This window comes from Hemicordylus capensis, chromosome 2, assembly GCF_027244095.1.
Source record: "Hemicordylus capensis ecotype Gifberg chromosome 2, rHemCap1.1.pri, whole genome shotgun sequence".
NCBI lineage: Eukaryota > Metazoa > Chordata > Lepidosauria > Squamata > Cordylidae > Hemicordylus > Hemicordylus capensis.
In genome coordinates this window covers 12,283,593-12,304,409 of record NC_069658.1, presented here as the reverse complement: position 1 = coordinate 12,304,409, position 20,817 = coordinate 12,283,593, and positions in this window count along the sequence as shown.

Genomic DNA, 20,817 nt, shown 5'->3' with positions numbered 1-20,817 from the left:
TGCCTGTCCCCTCCTTGGCAGCTTTTATTAGCCATGAAGGGCAAGGGTCAAGAGCGCACGAAGTCGCCCGCACACTGCACAGGATCTTGTCCACATCCTCAGGCTGCACCAACTGAAAAGAATCCAATGCAACTGGACCAGATGGTACCAAAGGCACGTCTGCCAGAACTGCCCAAACTCTGGAGTCCAGGTCAGCACGGATGCGAGAGACTTTATCTGCAAAGTGACAGGCAAACTGATCACAATGAGCTGTAGATGATTCCTCCCCCATTACCTGGGTGGATGTGTGGAGCAATGTTTTTACCACACGAAACAGCTCTGTTTGTCTGCACTGAGCAGATGCAATGGGGGCGGAGAAAAAACATTTCTTCGCCGCCCCCACTGCCACGGAGTAGTCCCTAAAATGGGCTCTAGTTTGGTGTGACCATAAGTTTTGAGGGAAAGGACCCAGAGTATCTGCAGTCAAGCAGTTGCTGTTTTGTTTATTTGGTTTGTTTAGGGAGATAGGTGTTAAAGGAACATGCCTCCAAAAAGGTCCCACCAGCTGAACAAGCAAATTCGGAGGTAGCTAGAAGAAATGGAGCAGAAACAGAACAAAGCTCAAACTCAGAGTCTTTGGAGATCTGGAAGGTAAAGGAGAGGCTTGAAATGGCACGTTGGCAGATTCCAGAATCTTCATTTAGCAGCCCCGGTGAGAGTACTCAAGCCAGTTCCACATGGCTGGATGCTCACTATGACCCAGTGAGCACACAGGCAGGAGGGGCGGGGCAATGATCTTGTGTGAGAGAGGAGCTGGGTAGGATGGCACCATCCTACCCAGCTCTTCTACCCAGCATTTTAACAAGGTAGGAGGAAAAGCTGCCTTGTCCAGCTCCTCTCTCACACATGCCCCCTCCCTCCTGCTTCCTAGCTGTTTCCTCACATATGATTGAAAACTGGGAACACACAAAGCTTCTGAAACTGGGTAGGACACTTGTCAGCTTGGGGGGGCATTATTGGGGGGCCATTACTGGAGGAGCTGGAGAGCTAGAGGGTTCAAGGTATTGTGCTCTGTACTCCTCTTATATCTGCTCCCCTCCCCATTTTGGTTGATTTTTTGCACTTTAAAATGAGGAACTCAATCCCAAGATTCCCTTAGGCACAAGTTTCCAATACTGCGGTTCTGGCATTCATGGTTGTAAGTGGGAACATGACCTCCATGAAAATTGAGAACCTCCTGTATATGTGATCCCCCCCCCACCGTGTGCATCCCTTTACACTTACTTACATTGAACTACATTTGCCATTATGCTGCCCAATCACCCAGTTTAGAGAGCTCCTTTTAGAGCTCCTCACAATCTGTTTAGAATTTCACACCCCTAAATAGTTTCATGTCATCTGCAGATCTGGCTACCTCACTCTTCACCCCAATTGCTAGAATATTTATGAATAAATTAAAAAGCACTGGCCCCAGTACAGCTCCCTGGAGGGCCCCACTCCCCTCTGTTGTGAAAATTGTCCGTTATTCCTACCCAGAGGTGTATCTAGGGAAAATAGCGCCTAGGGCAAGCACTGAAATTGTGCCCCTGTCCAAACATCTGACACCCATCTTTCAGATAACTTTACCATAATATCAGCTGAAAAATACAAGTCAAGCCCGTTAATCTTTTAATATTTCAAAAACTATTTAGCAGTGGACATAGCCAGACCAAAAAATGCTGGAAAACTACCAATTTCAGTATGCAGGGGCTCATGAAATACCCAAATACTATGTGGAGGTGTACTTGGAAAACTAAACAGAAGTGCCTGTCTCATTCTCTGCTATGCATTGTAGCATCACTATTACATGAGTTTTAAAAATAAATGGAGAACTTGGCTTTTCCCAGATACTCTGAAAAATAATTAAAGGATATGCAGAGTAAACTGTGTCACTGCTTGGAATATATTCTAATATTTCGGAAAGGCATTTAAAATGAGAGAAAGAGAGCAAGAAACTCCCAGTGGCCTTAATACTAAGGATTTCACACTGATTCAAAGACAAACTCATCATTAATAGCCATATTATTAAGTCATCACATTTAACTCACTTATCACAAGAAGCAAAGTAAGAGCAAATGAATACAATCCTAGCTCATAAGCTTCAGCTCAGTATTCTCAAGCCCTGATTCTCTGTATATAGTGCCAAACTGAATATATGTACAGTGACATATTATATTAATTTTTTAAAAAATTACCTGTAGCCCCTTCGGGCGGCTTCCTAAAGGCTGTAGGGGGGCGGGTCTGCAAAGGTTCCCCCTCCCCCCACCAGCCTCTTAATTAACTGCCACAGCCCATCCCGGGCTGATTTTCGGGCCTGTTTGGGCCTGCAAAGATCAGTGTCATGGCCATTTTGGAGGCTGCCACACATGCTGTGAGGCCTGGCAAGGCCTAGAGCCTTGCAGGGACCATTTGAGCATGTGTGGTGGCCATTTTTTAAAATATATTTTTTTAAATGGCTGCCAAAAACAAAATGGCCACCACACATGCTCAAATGGCCTCTGTGAGGCCTGGCATGGCCTAGGGCTTCACAGAGGCCATTTGAGCATGCATGGCAGCCATTTTATTTCCGGTGGCAATTAAAAAAAAATATTTTAATAAATGGCGCCCCCCTTCAAGTGGCGCCCAGGGCACATGCCCTGCCTGCCCCCTCCTAGATATGCCCTCACCCTCTGTTTCCTGTCCTTCCACCAGTTACCAATCTATAAATGAACCTGTCCCCTTTTCTCTTGATTACTAAGTTTACTCAAGAGCCTTTGATTAGTGACCTTGTCAAAAGCTTTTTTGGAAGTCCAGTTTAGGTCGTTTACACAACACTTGAGAGCACTGGGGAGGGCAGGAGGGGGAAAGAGGAGAGCACCTACCTCAGTGACTAGTAGCCATTGATAGAATGGTCCTCTGTGAATCTGCCCAAGCCCTTTTAAAGCCACCCAAGCTAGTCCTGAGGCAGGAGCAGAAGCCTAGCTAGGGGAGAGGGGACTCATGTTCACCTCTCTCCCCAGCGGCCCCTTATGCACAGCAGCTATAACTCCATGTGTGACACCATATGCAAGGGGCATGGCCAGCACTCGGAAGGGTCCATGTGGCTCTAATGAGATCATTTCCCTGCTGAAAATGAACAGGGCAGGGTGTTTTCTTCATTCTATTCCTCGCTTGGAATGAAGAAAATAGCGAGGGGAGAGCCAGGCAGCTCTCGGGAGCTGGGTGGCTTGGGTTCTTTGTACCTGTCCACTCAATCATAGCTCCATACCTGGGTCAGAATCTCTCCCAGTCCTAACTGGAGATGCTAGGGATTGAACCGGGGACCTTCTGCGTGCAAGACAGATGCTCTACCACTGAGCTACAGTCCCATTCCCTAATAAAATGTCTCTAAGGAATATCCTCTGGGAACACAGTGCTCACATGTAGTCACCCATCCAAATGCAAACCAGGGTGGAATGTGCTTAGCAAAGGGGATGATTCATGCTCACTACTGCAAGGCCAGTTCTCTTCCCCATGCTGATGATCTGGTTAAGAAAACAGGAACAAAGCAGGACATGTCAAAAGTACACTACTGCCCTTTTTGTCTGTTCATTCCCCTTTTCATAACCAGCCCAGTGGAGTGCAAGAGAGATGTGGGAGAGTGCATGCTCATGCTGAGTTGGGTGGCAGTGGCTATTGATGCTGTGAAGACAGAGGCAGTGGAGGTTGGTACGCATGCATGTGCAAGAGCTCATGTGCACAGGGGTGGCATTTGCAACTGCCTCAGAAGCCTTGAACTGCCATTGAAACCCCCAAAAGGCAAATTCAGGAACATTAGAGACAGAGTCATAGACTGGGAAATGGAACAGTCCATGATAAACAGGGCAGATAAGGAATATGCTGTGGAATCTGCCGGTTGGCAAGCAGTCCTGGGTATTCACTCTTTATGTGCTGCTTATTGACTACAGAACTGCATTCAGAGACAACAGTGCTCCTGCTGCTTTAGCAGCTGCCTTCTTTCTATTCAAAGGCAGAAGCATATCCCAAAGTGGCTCCCTAACCAGCAGAGGGTGATCAAGCCACGTTGCTTCTTCATGACTTTAATTCTGCCAAGCTTGATTGCTCTCGTTACATCATGATTATATATTCCATACCCTCCAACATTTCACTGAACCAGATAGTGAAATCAGAACTCCTCTATTCTCGAATGAAGGATTATTGCCCAAGCTCCATCCTACACCATTATTTCATGTTGCTGAAAGCAACTCTGCCTCTTTTGTATTTTCTATTTACTTACTCTGCTACCCTATCTTGCTCTGTTTTAAAAAGCAGTATGGTGTTTTTCCCTTAGGGGAATGACAGGCCAGAAAAACATAATTGTCCTACAATCCATTATCAGCAGTTCAAAATAAGCTTCAGTAGAGTGTGAAATTGCCATTTTGCTGTGCACTATGTTGTTAGTATTTATGCAAGATGAATCCACATTCTCCTTGGTAGGAACTCTGAAATACCCTTCAAATTTCAATTTCTCATTAAAAGAACCCTGAAATTTGCTTTTAATTTCACTTTAGAGATTTTTTTTTTCAGCCACATGCACACATACCACTAAAAGAACTAATTCACAAGAGCACGCACCACTGAAAGGTGTAACTAATCTACATGAGCACACACCATTAAAATATGCAACTTCTAGAGACCTTGGGAAGACCCTTGTACCTTGATGATAGCTAGCATCTCCCTCTCCCACTCCCTCCCTCCCTCTCCCTCTCCCTCCCTCCCCCCCATCTTACACACACAAGGCACCTCCAAAAGGCCAAAATAGGGACAGTGGATAACATCTTAATGCAGCTTGGATGTTCCAGGAAGATGTGTCCATATGTGGAGAGCTTTCCTAGTACAGCTTCGGGCATATACTAGGGGAGGGGAAATTTCACCAGTCTGCTCTGCCTCCAGAAGTGCCCTGCACCACCTAAAAATATGTCCCTGAGGGTCACACAGCCCTCAGGGACATATTTTTGGCTAAGGCATATTTCCAGAAGCATAGCAGATTGCCCAAATCCACCTGCTGTGTGCCTGAGGCTGTGTGGCCCCAGCAGTAGGGGGAAGCTTTCTGCAGCATGGACACATCTTCCTGGTGTGTCCATGCTGCGTTAGCCAGGAAGATACCCAGTGACTGATCAGGCACAGGTTGCAGAAAACAGCGACTGATCCTGGTAAAGACAGTGGGGACATATGGATTTGATTGTTTAGAATGCAGTTGCCAAGCTGCATGTTAATATATTCAGTGATGCCTGTGGGAAGTTAATTATCCATTCTCAATGTACCCTAAAACTGTGCCTTCCACGCATTCAAGAGTTCTGAGCTTGTGTGGGTACTCAGAAAAGGAATTTCTTTTTATCTTTTGGGGTTCAGATAGCCAATCAGACCTTACTGGATGGGAAACTGGAGATCTGTTTATTGTCACAGCTCAAGTATATTATACAGGAACACATCTAAGAAACCACCTTTCTTTGCTGCAGAGCAGCATCAGGAAGGGGCAATTTGCATTGGAGAATGTTAGAATCCCTATTCAAACATTATGTTGTACCAGTGCACAGATGTCTGTATACTCGTATGTGTTCTTGTATAAATGACTGATTTTATTCATTCATTCATTCATTCATGCATTCGATTTATATACCGCCCTTCCAAAAAATGGCTCAGGGTGGTTTACATCAAAATAAAAACAATTAAAATAAATTAACCATTAGAATCAAAACTATAAAAACAGCATAAAACTAATTAACAGTTAAAACATTTAAACAATTAAAAAACCTGGAGAACCAGGCCGAACATTTACAACAATTAAAACCGTTTGCAAAAATTTAAAAACCCTGGAAGGCCAGGCCAAACAGAAAGGTTTTAAAGGCTCTCCTGAAGGCCAGTAATGAACTCAGATTACAGATTTCTGTTGGGAGTGCATTCCACAGGCCTGGAGCAGCTACAGAGAAACTACAGAGAAGGCTTTTTTCGATTTTAAAAGTGAACCGGATACTGCTGTAACTGTGTTCAACATAGTATGTGACTAACGGTACCTTTGTATAGTACTGTCCCTGTGTATGGGAAGGAGAACTAGTCTTGGGGTAGCAAGCTTCAATTGTCCCCCTGGTTGCATATGAATGGGAGACTAGAAGTGTGAGCACTGGAAGATCTTCCCCTCAGGGGATGGAGCTGCTCTGGGAAGAGCATCGAGGTTCCAAGTTCCTTCCCTGGCATCTCCAAGATAGGGCTGAGAGAGATTCCTGCCTGCCACCTTGGAGAAGCTGCTGCCAGTCTGTGAAGACAATACTGAACTAGAAAGACCAATGGTCTGACTCAGTGTATGGCAGCTTCCTATGTCCCTTCCTATGTCCCATTTGCTAAGCAGGGTCCACCCTGGTTTGCATTTGAATGGGAGACTACATGTGTGAGCACTGTAAGATATTCCCCTTAAGGGATGGGGCTGCTTTGGGAAGAGCACCTGCATACTTGCATGAAGAAGGTTCCAAGTTCTTTCCCTAGCATAATCAAGACAGGGTGAGAGAGACTCCTGCCTGCAACCTTGGAGAAGCCACTGCCAGTCTGTGTAGACAATACTGAGCTAGATGGCCCAATGGTCTGACTCAGTATAAGGCAGCTTCCTGTGTTCCTATGCACAGTGTGCACTTGTTGGATGAGTGTTCAATGCACTGAATAGGGCTAGAGAAGAAGCGGGGCCATAACTCTTCTCCCTGCCAGGCCAGCGCTCTCTTCCTGATATAACCCCTCCATTGCTTTTCTCCCTGTGGAGCTCCAGATGCATCTTTGCAAGATAAAATGCAAGCCTGGAACCCAAGGGGTGCGGAAGTCGCTCTATGATTATTATGACTTAGAGTCTGGGTGAATCCAGCTGCTCTTTCCCTAGGAGGATAGATTTAAACAAGTCAAGAGAGGGCTTCCTTCGTGCAGAAAATCAGTAGCTCTTAAATACCATTTAACTTGGATTTAACCTGCACCCTAATGATGCAGCTCTCTAGAAAAGGATGAAAAAAGCACTTAACCAGTGCCCTCTTCCAGGGGCGTAGCAAGGTTGAAAAGAAGATGTGCCCCGGGCCCCCCCTGCCCGGTTATTTTCCCTGACACCCCATGCCTTTGCTCCAGAAGAAAATATAGACACACAGAAAAACAGAACATTCTCAGCATGCCCTTTCTCTTGCTCCTGTGCAAATAATATCACACGCTCCCCACCCTCTGATCAGGAACCAGCAACTGGCCACTGGGTCAGGGAAGCAGGAGGGGAGAGTTAAGAACAGGCTGTTTCCCAGCCAGTGCCCCCCCCATGCCATGGGGCATATGTCTCCTGCCCCCCCCCGCCCCACCTTGTTCAATTATAGCTACACTCCTGCTCTCTTCCCAGCCTCCCTACGGCTCACTTGTATACTGTACCAATACAAGGCAGTCTTTATTTCCGAGAACAGCAGCCCTGTTCCAATGTCTTGCTTTAAAATTAGCATTCAGGGCAGGAAGACACTTTATTTTCTTGTAAACAGCTATAAAGCAAGTGGACCCATGGTGACTAGCACGGACTGTAGCTTTTCAGTCGTGGCAGCTGGCGTCTGTTCTTAAACGTCTCAGCCTGCATTGTTTCTGCCTTGCGAGCAGACCTAAAGACATCAGACATATGGTCCATCCTGTTTATGGGTAATCAAGTTCATTGGTTCCCCTCAATTTCATATCCAGGTAAGGGGTGATATAAGCAGCAGTGTAGTCTTTGGCATGAATAGATTGAGACTGGTGGTGTGTGCGTTTCATTCTGCCACACAGTGAATTAATTATGCACTGTCCCTTTAGGTAAAATCTAACCTCCAGTCCTTCCCGCCTTTTCTTGGCCTAGAAACACCCCCGCTGCAGGCCTGTGTTAGGAGCCCTTCCCTGAAGTTGTATATAAACCTGTTACATCACCAGCATGTGAGTGAATCCAGTAATTTGTGGTTTTAAGTTTTCATCAGTTTTAAGTTGCCCTTAAGTGGCGCAGCAGGGAAATGCTTGACTAACAAGCAGAAGGTTGCTGGTTCAAATCCCCGCTAGTACTATATCGGGCAGCAGTGATATAGGAAGATGCTGATATAGGAAGATCCTCCCATACAGCACGGGAGGAGGCAAATGATAAACCCCTCCGGTATTCCACCAAAGAAAACCACAGGGCTCTGTGAGTGCCAGGAGTTTCTTCTGAATTTAAAATAAAGAAAAGGCTAAAACAAACAGCAGCAAGGAATAAAGAAAGTAAAGAACTTTGGAGGGTAATTAACCCGACCAATAGTCCCAAGGCCGAGGAGGGGTTGCGGAAGGCAGAAACATTCCTACCTTCCTCCCACACATGACTGGCCATTGATTCCTCTCCCACCATACCATGCAGCCACACGAGTGAGCGCAGATGCCCTCCTACCTGACTTTTAGCCCCGGTTTAAAACCCGGGCTAAGGAGCCCCAGGATCGGGACCGATCCCAGCAGTTCTCTCGAGCAGCTCAACCTGTGTAGGGCTGCTCTAGCCTAGGCAGAGCTGATTGTGAGACTGGCCCCAGCATATGAAAGTCATCTTCTGAAATAGCAAGTGAAACATAATTCAGTAACACTCAAGGGTAATAGCTACAAGAAATCCTTAAGAAATACTGCAGCCAGCAAGCATACCAGCCACTGTGAGGTTGTTGAATACTAGCTTAAGAGTTATGTCTACGATTAAGTTAAGAATAAAATGAAGCCTTGAGTCACACTTGTAAATAAAAACGTTAGTGTTGTTGCTTTTACATAAAATGTGATGAAGTCTCTTTTCTACCAATACCTACACACCTAGCCCTCATCATACATTACCAAAAACAGCACTCGAAGAACCTTATGGTGGCAGCGTAAGCAGAAGTGCAAGACAAGGTTATGACACTTTTATTATCCTCATACTGAGCGGGAGGAGGCAATGGTAAACCCCTCCTGTATTCTACCAAAGAAAACCACAGGGCTCTGTGGGTGCCAGGAGTCGAAATCGACTTGACAGCACACTTTACCTTTATGGGGGAAGGCTTAAAGAAGGGCATTGGAGTCACAGGGGATTTAGGAAATGTCAGAGTTGGCCTTTGGCCTTTGTGGTTGGGGATGGTGGGCATTGTAGTCCAGCAACTACTGGGGGACCCAAGGTGGAGAATCCCAATGTTTCTCAAGATGTTGTGAATTCAGACCACCTTCCAATCTTACTTTACTTTCTCAGCCCCTAACCCAAACCAGAGTGGTCAAGTGGACTATACTATGCCAGATACTCTTGGGCGATCCTGTTGGCCCATTTCAGCATTGCTTCTGGCTGGGGTTCAGAAATAAACATGCTTTAGTCACCGTAATAGGTTACTGTTGCTACGAGAAAGATAGGAGGGGGGGGGAACCCTACTGATTCTCCTGGAGGCTCTCAGTACTATTGATCATGGGGTTCTCCTGGACTGACAGCATGGGCTAGAAGTGAACAGGGTGCACTTTACTCCAGTTGTTCCATTTCTGCCTTGCTGGGAGGTTTCAGAAGGTGGTGCTAAATAACTTTTGTTCTTCCCCTTGGAACAGGGGCGTAACGACAATAGGGCAAGGGGAGACAGTTGTCTGGGGGCCCACTGCCTAGGGGGGCCCCCAGAGGCAAGTCACATGACTGATTCCCCCAGCCACGCACCCGCTTGGGCTTCCTTCAGTTGTATCCATCCTCCGAAACTAATGTGAGTGTTAAGACCTGGAGCTACCAGAACAGCATGTCTTTCTCTAGTACCATTAAATGACTTGCATCATCCACCATTTACAAAACCTTTAAAAATAATTTAGGATGATGTTCTATTGTGGCACATAGGAGATGTATAAAGAAAGAAAGAAAGAAAGAAAGAAAGAAAGAAAGAAAGAAAGAAAGAAAGAAAGAAAGATAGATAGAGAGATATGCTTTTTGTTACCACTATCCAGCCTCCTTTAAGATTACTTTACTTCATCAGCTGAGCTTTGGGGCGGGGGGGATTCTAAAATCTTGTCTCTGGGCCCACTCCAACCTTGCTATGCCCCTGCCTTGGAACCTTTCTTGTGGGGTCTCACACAGCTCTGCTTTGTCTCCCGTGCTCCTTCATAGACACATGAAACCACTGAGAGAGATCATCCAGAGTTCTGGAATGGGTTATCATCAGATGCTGGTGATGTCCAGCTCTTTTCCTTGTGAAGGAGGTACAGCAATGCCTTCCTTAAATGACTGCCTGATAATGGGCTGTGTATAAGCTGAAACAGAACCCAGGCAAGATGGAGTGGCTCATGGCGGGTGGTCCTAGAACCTGGGAAGCAGTGGGACTGCCTATTTTGGATGAGGTTATGCTCACTCAGACTGGCAGATTAGGAAAGCTCCTGCATCCAGGTCTCTTCCTGGCTTCTCAGATAAAGGAAGTGACAGGGGTGGTCCTTTCATGAGGCAAAGTGAGACAATCACTTCAGGCAGCAGATTATTGGGGGGCCAGCAGGGCGGCAAGATGTCCTTCGCCATTGCCTTTGGAACAGCTCTTTGGGACCGACCTAACCCTTGCAAACTTAGCAAGAAGGGCCTCTCCTCACACTTGCTCCTTGCAAAGCTTGCAAAAAGGAGGGAAGAGGAAGCTGCTGGCAACCTGCCTTCCTCCCTGTCATGCACTTCTAGAGCTTGCAAGGGCTGGTCTGGCTGGGTACCACCAAAGGTATAATTCAGGTATAATTCTGCAATCACCTCAGGTGCTGTAATCCCTTGGGCTGCCCCTGGAAAGAGGCCCGGATCATGTTCTGTTGTGCCCTTCACTGAAAAAAATGCCCTGGTGGTAACCTCTCAACGACTCTAATTCACTGTGCATGAGATTGGCTTATACACTACAACCAAGTGCTGGCTAGGAGCAGGTGAGAGGCCGCATGTTTCCCACTTCCCAGTGCTGGCTGTGTCCCCTGCATTGGCGTGCATCTGATGCTGACGCAGGGGTCATGGCCAGCACCAGGAAGGGGGAGCATGCGGCCCTTTGAGTGAGAGACAGGGACACGCATCCTCCTTCCTGGTGCTGGCGCCCTGCATCAACATGTGCCTGGCATCGACACAGGGGTGTGGCTAGCACAGGCAGGAAGCCATCTGTCCCTGGGCCACCACTAAGACCACTGCACAGCACCCCTGGTACCGTACTAGTTCTTGTCTTTAAGGCCCTGTCCAGCCTGGGTCCAGAATATTTAGGGAGCGCCAACCTGAAGTCCACTTATGAGTTTCAGCTGTAGTTGCCACCTTCATTGAAGGTCAAACACTTTCTAATAGGCAACAAAGCCTTTTTAGTTATGGTCTTGCCTCTATGGAATCTGTTACTCTTCTCTGGCAGCCTGGCCCACTTAGGTGAGCTGTTAAAAAAAAATTTTATTGAGACAAGTGTTTAATCTTTAATATGATGAGAGCTTATTTGAGCAGAGTTTTATTTTCCCCCTGCTGCTGAAAAAGGCTGCTGATTAAGTTGTTGTGACGTTATTACTCTTGATGTTTTAAATTATACTTTTAGATTTGAAAATTAAAAAATGCTGTTCCCTGCTTTGAGAATTCTTGTAAACTGGGAGGTGGATTACACTATCCCAAATGAATGAACGAATGAACGAACGAATGAATGAATAGTAGTCCACTCCCATGCCAAAATTCTGCTTTCCCTTTAACTTCTCTGCCCCATTCTTATGGGGCAAATAGGGGGGATCATTCTGGCAATTTAGTGGGGAGGGGGGAAGCAAAAGGCAGCCAAACTTCCTTTTGGCAAAAGCAGTTCCTGTCATCCTCCCAGCTGCTTTTCTTTAAAACCCAAAGGTCCCCACAGAAAAACACTATGCCATCAAATAGCATCATTCTGAGGGGACTTCTGGATAAAAACAGAGGCAGCCACCAAGGAGACAGGTAGCAGCAAAAACAAAAAAAACAAGTGGGCTCGGGGCAGTTTCAGAGCACCCCGCTAGGCGCCCCCCCCAATTAAAACCAAAAGTCCTCTGTACTGTGGAGCTGTTGTTCTCAAACTTGGGCCCCCAGATGTTGTTGGACAACAACTCCCCTCATAGCCTGTGGCCAATGTTGCTGGGAGTTGTAGTCCAACAACATCTGGGCACCCAAGTTTGAAAACTCCTGGTGTAGAGAACTTTCAGTTCAGTCTTAATAAATAAGCAAACTATCTGTTCCCATGCTACAGTCTTCTCAGATAGATAGATAGATAGATAGATAGATAGATGCATGCATGTAGTTTGCTACAATGTGAGAATACAATAAAGAAAACACAGAGAAGGTGGTGGTTGCCTCACCAAAAAACCCCGTCCTCTACAAGCTGCAGAATATCTATTTCGTTTCTATTTAGGACTCTGTGGCGCAGCGGGGAAATGCTTGACAAGGGTTCAGATCTGCACTGGTACTGTATCGGGCAGCATCAATACAGGAAGATGCTGAGAGGCATCATCTCATACTGCTCGAGGAGGCAATGGTAAACCCCTCCTGCATTCTACCAAAGAAAACCACAGGGCTCTGTGGGTGCCAGGAGTTGAAATCGACTTGACGGCACACTTTACTTTAGTCCCTTGGAGGCAGGAGCAATGCCAAATCTTGGTTGATGCAGGAAGGAAAGCTCCATCTGCACCAGGCCCGTATTCCTCCCCAAATCTTGTTCAATACTGGGGCACTGGACAAGCACAGAAAGAGGCTAGATGAGGTATCGGTCTGCACCGTGGACAGCTCACTGTGGAGCTTAAGCTTCCCCCATTCAGAGGGAAGTGTCTCAGGCTTTGAGTAATAATTTTAGTCAGGATAGGGAGACCACAGGCAGATCAGGTAGTGACCAGAAAGAGGCTACAGGGAGACCATAGGGAAACCAGAAGGAGACCACAAGGAGAAGGAGACCACAGGAATATCAGGAGGAAACCATCGGGAGACCAAAGGTAGATTAGAAGGGAGATCAGAAGGAGACCGCAGGACATGGCTGCTCAACTTCGGCCTTTCTGCAGATGTTAGCCTACAACTCCCATAATCCCTGATTGGGGATTATAGGAGTTATAGTTCAAAAACAGCTGGAGGGCCTAGGCTGAGCAGGCCTTTCTGGTCAACACCGCCTGCCTTGGGGAGACCAAAGGGAGACCAGAAGGAGACCACAGGGAGAAGGACTATTCACACATTAGGGCTATTCATACATTATTTAATTTAATTTAATTTAATTTAATTTAATTTAATGTATTTATTTATTTATCATATTTTCCTACCACCCACCTGATATGTACATCTCTAGGTAGTGTACAAAATTTAAAATATTTAAAGTCAACCCAGGTTAAAATACACAAGACACAATAAAAACAATAGCATAAAACAGTTATTAAAACAAATTATTAAAATTAATTCTAATTAAAAACCTGCTAGAACAGGTGAAAGTCCTGAGGGTCTTCCTGGAAACAAACAGAGAAGGAGATGTTCTTATTTCAGCAGAGAGCATATTCCAAAGCCCTGGGGCAGTCACAGAGGAAGCCCGGTCTTGGGTCGCCACCAAACAAGTTGGTGGCAACCATAACTGGACCTCTCCAGAAGATCATAACAGGCAGCTGGGTTCATGACAAAGGAGGCGGTCTCTTAAATAGCCAGGACCCAAGCCTTTAAGGGCTTTATAGGAAATAACCAGCACTTTGTATTTTACCTGGAAACATATTGGCAGCCAGAGCAGTTCTTTTAAAACCGATGTAATATGGTCCCTTCATGTTGTCCCAGAGACCAATCTGGCTGCTGCATTCTGTACCAATGTTATGTTCTAAGTGTGTACAATCTGTATTTAGTATACACAAATTATTGTTCTTTATGCATTAATAGCAACAGCAATAGCACTTACATTTATATACCGCTCTATAGCTGGAAGCTCTCTAAGCAGTTTACAATGATTTAGCATATTGCCCCCCAACATTCTGGGTACTCATTTTACCGACCTCGGAAGGATGGAAGGCTGAGTCAACCTTGAGCCCCTGGTCAGGATCGAACTTGTAACCTTCTGGTTACAGGGCGGCAGTTTTACCACTGCGCCACCAGGGGCTCTTTCAGTTATTCAGTTATTCAGTTAACAGTTATTTACACATTATGTTAAGTGCATGGACATCACTACACTTGATATGTACTCTATGTTTGAGGAGGTTGTCCTCATGGTGAGCATGGGAGAGTGTGATTCCGAAGCACGTCAGCACAGGATGAAACTTACAGATGTGCTCTTGGGGACTCTGTGCTGAAATACAGTGCTCATGATTGCTTGAATAGGGCTGCAAAAGCAGACACTTGTCCACACATACAACATAATGTGTGAATAGCCCCCCACTCTCTCTGCTTTCTGCCCTACCCAATGCAAACCATACTTGACCAAACCCATCCTATAACAGACACACAAATATATGATTAGTCCCTACTACATACATCATGTGCCCAAATACATACATTATTGTACTACTACTATGAATCTTTGTATACTAGGGGTGTGCATGGAATGTTTGGCGCAGTTCAGTCTGGATTTGAACCAAATTCAGATCGAACCGTGGGTATGCAAGCCAGTTCGGTTGAACTGATCAGTTGGGCTGGTTGGTCTGACAAACCTACTCGAACCAGTTCAAAGTGGTTCTCTATCAATCCGCTTGAACTGACCCGGTTCGCGGTGGTCCCGTTCATGATCGAACCAGTTCTGCACATCCCTATGTTATTTGTTTGTTTGTTTGTTTGTTTGTTTGTTTAACATATGTTTATACCGCCCAAAACTCACCTCTCTGGGCAGTTTACAAAAAGCAAACAATATACCATTTTTCAAAGTAGTTTTCAGAGCAGTTTACATTTTTTAAAAAAAAGAGATAGTTCCCAGTACCCAAAGGACTCACAATCTAAAAAAAGCTATACTGAAAGAAGCACCTATCACAGATAGAACTGCATGTACCAGTTTTTACTCACCCAGGCTTTTAATTAAATATCATTTTAATAGTTTTAACACTGCTTTTAAAATATTGTTTTAAAATTTTTAAATTGTAATGTTTTGACTTTTTCTGTTATCATTTTGTTTTAACTAATGTTTTAACGTTCTTTGTTGTAAGAGACACAAGTTTTTTCTCAGAGACATAGGTTTTGGGTGGTATAAAAACAGTGAATGTTGCTGGTGTCTATCTTATGTTTCTTTTAGATTGTGAGCCCTTTGGGGACAGGGATCTATCTTATTTATTTATTATTTCTCTGTGTAAACCACTCTGAGCCATTTTTGGATGGGTGGTATAGAAATAAAATAATAATAATGTTAAAAAATTAAAATAAATATACTTTCCTTTGATATATACTCACAATGATGAATACTCCTGCCAGATTTTTGTTGCTAGAAATAAATTGAAAGCTCCTTGAAAAGTAGGTTGGATAATACAAGCTGAATTGTGGGAATGATGCAAAATCTGAACCCTGTTCATATGTTATATCTAGTGCATGTACAATTGGTGTTCTGAGTGCAGGAACAGTTCTTCATGTGTCGTGTTCAACGCACAATGCAGTAGTACACTTCCTATATGTTTCCTGCATTTGAGGAGACCTGTATGTCCAGATTCACTTTTTAAATAAATACATGTACTGGCATTCACACAAAAAACATGGACATATGTACACACACTGGTTTGCATGAACAGTGTAATGTCTGCATAGGGATTGACAAGTGCTTGCAAACTGAAACACTTAATACTATATTCCTACTCAGTCCACATTCCTACTGTGGACACAAAGCCACTCAGTAAACTCACAACATTCATTATTTTTTCACATCAGGGATATACTGCAACATTTTGTTGTGAGAGGGCCCATCCTTAAAAAAAAAACAAAAAACCACATATCTCTGGTGACCTCTTTCCTCCACAGCCATCCAAGCCCCTGGTACACTTCACCATGTGGGAGCATCCAATAGTTCTTTGATCTACTGCTGTTATTCTAGTTCGTGTTTTTATTGTATTTGATTCTTATCTCTGTAAGCCAGTTTGAAGCCATTTGGTGGTTAGTTGGAGCAGAAATGCTATAAATCTGGGCTTTTCAAACTTGAGTTGATGTCCAACAACGTCTGGGGACCCAAGTTTGAGAACCCCTATTATAAATAAAGAAAATGGCCCTCTCATCTTCTCTTTGTTCATCTTCATGTTCCCCCATCTAGATAAGAGCGGCAGACTAAGAAAGCCCCTAAGCCCAGACCATTTCACCATACTCTCCTTGATACAGGAGCTTCTCCTCCGTTCTGCTTCATAGTTTGCATCATGGCCTACTACTTCTTGGTCTTCTCTAGAAATACAATCCTGTACTGAATGACAACCAAGGACCAGAATCCTTGAATATCTGCAAGACCCAGCTTGATAGTCCTCCAGGAGCTGTGAAGCTTCTTGTTAATTTGAAACAGAGTACTAAATTCCCTTTATTAGGCATCTACAATTAGCATGGCGGGAAATTGAGCTTTAATTGGGTTTTTGCATGTGAAACTTTTAATAGGCTTTAAAAATGTGACACCTGGGTATGTTCATTTCCATTTTGTGCAATAAATAGAGGTTAGTCCTGTTCTAGTGTCTAGGAGCAACTACATACAGGCAGTCCTTGACTAAGATGCTCTGAGCTAAGACAAACAAAATATTTGGAAACGTAAATTGCCACCTTGTTTCACCTTTACTGCTGTGTTTCAGCCTTGCCATATAGGGGAGGGTCTGCTAGACCAGGGATTCTCAACGTTGGGTCCCCAGATGTTATTGAACTTCAGATCCCATAATCCCCAACCAAAGGCCACTGGGGCTGGGGATTATGGGAGTTGAAGTCCAATAACATCTGGGGACCCAATGTTGAGAATCCCTGTGCTAGACAGTTGCTGATGAGTGTGCTAGAGGTGGAGGTAGGGACAGCCATGGCTCAAGCCCACTTTGTCATTGAGACTGGCAGTTCTGGTGGCAGCTGCTGCAGCAACTTAGATTATGGAGGGATTGGCTGACTCACCGGTCCAAGATGCTTCCCCTGTGACCGCTGCTGATGCTTCCACTCTTCTTCCTCCAAACTCAGTCTCTGTGCTGTTATGGTGGGAGCCTGGCCCATTCCCGGCCCACAGAGCGCTTCCTGCCACCGACCCTCCATCCTTCTCTTTCTAACCATTGCCCAGAAGGAGGAGCAGCAGATGGAGGAGAGCTACCCAGTGAAAGAGCCAGGAAGGGTGTGGGTGACAAGCGGGAGCAACTTCTGATTCTCCAGCCATATTCTGCTGCATATCTGCACATCTGTGACTGGCAAACCACCAGCTTTTGCCAACAGCAGAAAAAGAAACAGGTTATCTGGCCTTGGTTCAGGAACTAGACTTCTATTAATGGCCGCATTCTCACATAATGTGAAATAAGAGTTTAAAAGGTCCAGAGGTTGCCAAACCTGTACGTCCAAATGCAGGAAATTCTGGTCCCATGAGGAAAGTGAGCTGAGGTTTGCTTTTCGAAACCCCAAATAGAACCCTCAGGTTGTAGTGAGTTTTGCTGCCCCAACCCAAGGTTGAATGCAGACAGCGTTACATCCGGAAGCAAAACTGCAGGCTGAGTTCCCTGTAGCTGGAGTTGAGGAGTGGAGCTGAGTTCCCTGTAGTTCCTCCCTCTCTCCAGCTATGATTGGCTGTGCAGGCTGTCCTTCATGAAAGAAGGAAGCCTGCACAGCCAGTTCCCTCTCCTCTCTTCTGTCTCCCTGACTGCAGTCTCCCTGCTCTTCATTATGTCCGAATCTGGACAGGAGAGCAGGGTGGGATAGGGACTGGAACTGTGAGTCCATTGGACCCACGGTTCCATGTTCCATGTGAATTTGGCCATTATTTTCTATGGGGAAATAGGTTCTGAGTTAAAGCATTTTGACTTAAAATACAGTTGTCAGGAACTGATTGTGACATAAGTCTGAGGACTTCCAATGTTAAATCTGAGGACTATTAGAATATAATTGTTGTTGTGAGCCACCCAGAAAACTATTTGTTATGGGTGGATAACAAACAAAGTTTATTATTGTTGTTGTGGTGGTGGTGGTGGTTATTGTAACAAGCCACATTTCTTTTTGTGAAGCACCTGTGTGAGTACAAATTTATGCCTATGACTTTGCAGAACATTATACTTTTAAGATATACTTTAAAGGCAGAGGGAATTGCTCCAGTCCGCACTGCCCAATGCAGCTTGGGCTGATCTCCCTCCCAAACGGGGCTGCGTGGCCCCATTTGGGAGGGAGACCACGTCCCTGTGCCTGACATCAGACACGATGGCGTGGCTAGCCGGCCCCCTGCGTCTGATGTTGGATGTGGGGGGTGGGGCCATGGGGCCATGGTGGCAACCGAAGATGGGCCGTCATCAGCCTTCCTCTGCTCCTGGTTGTACTCTCTCCATAGAGTAATCTTTGGAGGACATTCCTGCTAGTTTTCATTTCCATTCCTCTGACAACAGCTTTAAAATGTTGTAGTCTCTCTTTTTTGTGCTTTGAAAATGTCTTAAAAAAACACCATTGCAAATGTGACTGCTGCAGGCTTGATAGTCAGGACAATCAAAGCATGACAACACACTGAGAGCTGGACGTACTACAATGCTATCGCCTATTTGCCGTCTCTAGGGGTGTAGGTAAAAGGTAAAGTGTGCCGTCAAGTCGATGTCTACTCCTGGTGCCCACAGAGCCCTGTGGTTTTCTTTGGTAGAATACAGGAGGCTAGGGGTTTACCATTGCCTCCTCCCGTGCAGTATGAGATGATGCCTTTCAGCATCTTCCTATATCGCTGCTGCCTAATATACAGTAGTAGCAGCCAGGATTCGAACCTGGCAACCTTCTGCTTGTTAGTCAAGCATTTCCCTGCTGCGCCATTAGGTGGTGTAGACCTTGCAAAAAATCATAATGAGCTTTCATTCCCCACCCCCTGTCCCATGGTACTACCAACCCCCCCAGCTGGTTCATGTATTACAAGCCTTCAGACCTTACTCCTCCTAAGGAAACCCAAACTATTTGTGCTACTGGAACATCTCACTGCCAAGGGAAGGGCGGGGGGCGGAGTGTGCAATAGTGCACTACTCCATTCATGTGTTGAGAGCTTTCTTTAACTATAAGCAGCGTCTTGTGATCAGCATTCTCCTAGTAGAGTGTTACAGAATGCATCAGTCACTGGCTGACATACTGGAGAGTCCCATAGAAATCAAGCAGTTCTTTGGAGTAACTCCTGAGTATTACTACTGGATAGCATTGTGTGGATATCAGCCACTGTCATATTGCTAAAATCTGCAGGGAAGTCATTGAAAGTGTCGATGTCTAATTAATGCATGGCTCAATAGAGGGTATCCTCTTTATTTATAAGGATAAAAATAACTCATGAATGTGAGTATAATGATAAACACCATAACAACCTGGAGGCAACTGGTTGGCAGATGGACCTTGGTTAATACAACCAATCTATGGTTCTTCAAGTGACCTTTATGACATTAATTAGAGGGAAGCCAGCTGATGCCATTAGGGGCACCGAGCTGCATTAATAGCTGGCACAAACAAGGATACTTGATAAAGTCCTACCCTCTCCAATTGCTGATCTTATTTTTAGCCCTAGGAATGGTCACAGTGTAATGCAGCAAAAGTCGTGTGGAGCAATCTTCCTGGTATTTCAGATCCCATCTGCTCACTCCCTGGATTTTAAAAGGGAAAAGCTCTCTGGATAACGGACAGACTAGAACAAACCACCTTGAAACAGGAGATATGACAAAGAATATCAAAGTTTCCATAACATCCATGGGAGAGGAAAATTTGATCCATTGTACTTATGCATAAATTAAAAGAGATGGTTAAATTACATGAAGGAAATGATAAGGCTTTATGGAATTGAGTGAGGTACTCGGGAAATATATACTCACAAATTTAGTTATATAAATGTATCATAGCTTTCTTTCTTTCTTTCTTTCTTTCTTTCTTTCTTTCTTTCTTTCTTTCTTTCTTTCTTTCTTTCTTTCTTTCAATTAACTTGCTTAAAAGAAAGAATACTGATAGGAGAATTAGGATTACCAACCCTCCCAGACTGGCTGACAGTCCCCAGGAATGTGCACCCATCTCCAGGTGACGACTGAAAGCAATGCTAAAGAGGCTCAGTGGCAACCCTAAAGAGGTAAATGGGAATTGTAGTCTAGCAGCAGTTGGAGACCCTCAGGCTGGCCACCTCTGGCCTGTAGCTTTGAAATGCTCTGGGAGAAGATGCCGCCACCAGTCCCTTCACCTGCCTTCCTCCCCTACCACACCCATTGCGGCCTGCAGGACCCTGATTTTTGCCCAGCTGCAAGGAGGGAGGAGGGCAGGCACATTCATTCCTACGTCTGCCTTCTCTGTTTCCCTGTCCACCCCCTGCCCCATCCGCTTCCTGCCTGCTTTTGCAGAGAAACACTGTCCACAGGCCTTTCAGCGAGCATAATTATGAGATCTAGGTAACATGGAATTTGTAGGGAGTTGACTGGAAGCAATATTTAAACCAGGCCTGCTCAGCTTTGCCCCACCCCCCAGCTGTTTTTGGACTACAGCTCCAAAAAGAGGACCCGGAAGATGTACCTATTTTCCCAGGCCTTCAACTGATACCAAATTTTTTTTGCATTTCAATGTGTTTTTATCTATTATGATTTTTAAAAATCTTTTTATGAATTTTAAATGTTTTATATTATGTTTTAATTCTGAACACCGCCTAGAGATTTCGATATTGGGCAGTATATAAATTCAATAAACAAACAAACAAACTCTCATAATCAAACCATATTGAATGTGTGTACTTAAGTTTGGGGACCAGGGAT